Source organism: Halyomorpha halys, unplaced genomic scaffold (genome assembly GCF_000696795.3).
Source record: "Halyomorpha halys isolate HHAL.00 unplaced genomic scaffold, Hhal_1.1 Scaffold178.1, whole genome shotgun sequence".
NCBI lineage: Eukaryota > Metazoa > Arthropoda > Insecta > Hemiptera > Pentatomidae > Halyomorpha > Halyomorpha halys.
The window spans coordinates 1,534,293-1,538,464 of NW_027105168.1; the positions used below are offsets into that span (position 1 = coordinate 1,534,293).

Below are 4,172 nucleotides of genomic sequence, written 5' to 3' on the forward strand. Positions count from 1 at the left end.
GACCAGCTAATGTAAAATGTCATCAGAGTGCTACCAATGGGTAGTTTCTCTAAACGCTTGTAACACTCCAATTTAATTTAGATCAGATTTACTAAATGTATAACAATGTACAGTTGTAAATAGCAATAAATAAATATTTAAAAAAAAGTTAATTAACAATCCAAGGTGGATTTGTTTAAAATAATTTGGGAAGAAAATCCTTAAATTTGGAGTAGACATTAGGTCCTCCCGGTCACTCTGAAGTAGAGTAGATACATTTATGTAAGGGAAGAACCCTTGCGGTAGAGTAAGATCCCAAAGGTGGGACAGTAATTTATGAGAAGATATAGAAATCTTCTAGATACACACCTAGAATAGGGAGGAAGTGTTCATAGGTCCAACGGTAAAGGGTAAATCTAATTTCATTAAATGGGACTCAAATAATAATTACTGTAATTAACTAACTACTAATATTTCAGCAAATTTACTCTTCTTTAAATAATATTATTTTAGATTTTTTAGTATTGGTAGTTTTTAAGATATAGAGCTCGGAATAAAAAATTAATGTTTTTAAAAGGTCTTGAAACTGCCGCCATTTTTTATTCCCTCTACCTATACTTGGCAGACTCATCAGTTTTGACTAGTAATTATACATGGTTTTCATTAAAGTAATAAAAAATTGGGGTGAGATAACTGCCTTTTTTTCTTCCTGGTTATTGTACTATAAGACTGGGAAATCGGAAACAGCCGAGAGCGCGCCCGATCTCTACCGATTCCATTCTCTTACAGTAATACATATACGGGTTTTGTTAAGATTTGTTAAACTGTTGCATTCGAAGGCATAATGATTTCGCTGCTTTGAATAATGGCTCATCTATTTAATTTATCTAATTATCTAAAATTACCTCCGTGGGTGCAAGAGTCTGCAGGGATCGAGTAAATATCCAAAATCCCTCAATTGGGTAAAAAACTAGAGATGGAGCGTGATTCTGACCAAATCACCTCCTTGTAAGGTTGGTTGTAACAGCGAAGTTCTTCCTAACAGCACTCCACGGCCTTCATGGGTTGTAGTGGTATAGATTTAATTTTAATTCCTTTATACTGAACGTATTTTTTTTTTTTCAGAAAACTTTTGCGGCCTTATTCCTGCGTCCTACCAACGCCCACTTTCTAACTTAAATTATTATTTTGTTCTTAAATGATTGTGTCATGTTCTAGAAGATCATTAATCTAACAATTAATTTTTTTTCCATAATTGTTAATTTTTATTTAAAATTTATCACTACTGTTTGTTTATATTTTTATACTACTCACTGTTATGTATTTATTTGTTTATTTTTTTATCTATGAACTCGCAATATTAACATTCGACTATTATTATAAATTATTACAATTAAAATTACAGTAAAGGAAATAAATAGGACGGATGTGTTGAGTAGAATATCCTTATGTATATACATATTCCTTAGATATAAAGTATATATATATGTTATGACTAGAGATAGATTGGTGAGTACACTATGTATATGTATAAGGCTTGTATGTATAATGAATAAACAGTTTTTATCTGTCTTGGTTCCTTCAAATTAATATATGATCAGTTGAGAGGAAAAATGGTGTAAATCATTTTGTTTTCAACAAAATTAATTTTCATAAAAAAATGATTATATAATTATTTAATCAGTTACTTAATTAATTAACTGGTGACTGATGAGGTTTAACAGAAAAAGCTATAATTATTTCTTGAGAACCCTATAGAATTTATTTTAAGATTTTGAGTTGGGGTGCGGTAAGTAAATAACACAAATAAGTTGAGAGAAGTTATTTAATAGTGCCTACGTTTCGGCCAGAATTTCTAGCCTTCATCAGGGCTAAGAACAAAGAGCAAGATAACCAATGAAAAAAAAAGAGAAATTATTAATAGAATGATACAAGTAAATAATTACGCAGTAAGAAAATTAATAAAAATAAAATTTTTGATTAATGATGTAATTAGAATAACATAATCGAGGAAATAAATTTAAAAGTTTTGGTTCGTTTATCTTAAAACACCACGTGGCATTCAAAGTTGCATATAAACTACAGGTCAAATGAAATGAAAAATAGTTTATTATTCTGGGACTAGGGCCCTATAAAACAATTATAAGGCAATTTAAATTTTACAAAAGCATATATTGGCCAAAACAGTGTGGCCACGCTTAATTATAACTTATATTAAAATTAAAATAAATAATTTTAGATATAGAGAAAAATAAAATTAAAAAAAACTAACAAACATTTTTTTATAAATAATCTGTACTATTATAATATTGGATTAGATTGGTGAAGTAAAAGGTAGTTAAATAGACGGGTTTTGAACGTGGGAAGGGTTGGTACATGACGTGTAGTAGAGGGTATGCGGTTCCAGTAATATGCAGCTGGTGATATTTATTGTAATAAAGAAAATAATTAAAAAAAAAAATGATTTTGCTAACATTATTCAGTGAAACTTCTTCCTGGAATTCCATAGCTCTATTTAGTCACCGAGACTTTAAACAAATTAAATCTTTTGGAGATTCTTAGGATTTGTGGTTTTGATTATATGTACATCCCTATTTCATTTAGTGAATAAAACCAAAATTCACGAAAAAAAAGGACGAAAGGAATTGTCTCCAGTGTCATGATTGTATAAATCTCAGGGATAAACATAATTAAAAACCTAATATTTATTTATTCCGCTTCGCTGAAATAAGAAAAATTGGAAATAAACTTTAGCATACAATTGCTGACCAAGGCAAAAGAATATAATCAAAATACAGATAGTTCTAACTTGTAATGAAACTCCTTCCTTTGAAAAAAAAATGGAAAAATGAAAACTATGTATAATTACTCAAAATTGATGAGTCTGCCAAGTATAGGTAGGGGGAATAGAAAATGGCATCTATTTCAAAAAGATAAAAAAAATTTCATTCGGAGCTCTATATCTTTAAAACTACCAACAGCACTAGAAAACATAAGAGAACATCATTATGTCATGTTTCAAGAACATAATACGTACATATGTCTTTCATCACTCAAATTAAAGCTAGTTAAACTTGCTATACAAGAAGATGGCCACGGGACCTTCTAATTTAAATTAATGTTTGAAGTACCACCAATGGGTGGTTCCTTCTTAAGATTTTTAAGTGTATATGTACATACTACATATTTACCTATTGTATTATTTTGTAAAGTTGTAAATTACATTAAATAAATAATTTAAAAAAAACTTACTATAACGTAGTTTATAGTATTTAAATTCGCACTAGTGGTTTTCATGCTGGCTAAAATAAATTGGTTTATATTGTAGAAACATAGTCCAGGTGGTGGTCAATAAAAGTATCAAAATAGAAATAGAATACTGTTTATTGTCAACCAACGTTTCGCCCAACACTTTGCAGGGCTGATAATGAAGTTGATTTATTGAAATTTATTGTTATTTTTTCGGACAAAATTTATATTCGTATGGGAATATCATAAAAATTACTACTCCTACGAAGATTTGTCATGAACAGACGTCTGTGGGTGGTAACGTTTCCTTCATGAACTACTTTATAGTAAGTTAAAATACATTTATTTTGAGTGCGGGCAGCCAGTACAGTCTTATTGTTCCCGATATATATCTTTTCAAAAATCAAAATTTTTATCCAAATATCTAGAAATTAACATTTTTTGAATTAATTTTGTTGAATATCATTAAAACTACAACGCCTACATACATAAATATCTTAAATTACTTAACAGTAGATTAAACTAGCCTTAATTTGAGAGCTTAGACATCAATACGTCGAATGGTTTTTGAGATATAGATTTCTTAAAATAAATTCACTAAATACTGATTTGATGAAGTATAAGTGCTTAAAGAATGAGGAATAAACTGAGAAGTATAAGTGCTCAAAGAATGGGGAATAAACTGAGAAGTACAAGTGCTTAAAGAATGAGGAATAAACTGAGAAGTGTAAGTGCGTAAAGAATGAGGAATAAACTGAGAAGTATAAGTGCTTAAAGAATGGGGAATAAACTGAGAAGTACAAGTGCTTAAAGAATGAGGAATAAACTGAGAAGTGTAAGTGCGTAAAGAATGAGGAATAAACTGAGAAGTATAAGTGCTTAAAGAATAAGGAATAAACTGAGAAGTATAAGTGCTTAAAGAATAAGGAATAAACTGAGAAGTA

At 29.4% G+C, this 4,172-nt stretch overlaps 1 long non-coding RNA gene across 1 annotated transcript in view; it reads left to right on the forward strand.

Moving 5' to 3' along the window:
• The window catches only part of LOC136796160 (uncharacterized), a 20,729-nt gene extending 19,178 nt beyond the window's left edge, over window positions 1-1,551 (forward strand). Inside the window, exon 4 of the long non-coding RNA XR_010843867.1 lies at window positions 1,105-1,551. This is a non-coding gene — a long non-coding RNA (uncharacterized lncRNA). The remainder of the gene's footprint in view (window positions 1-1,104) is intronic.
• Window positions 1,552-4,172: the final 2,621 nt, after the last annotated feature.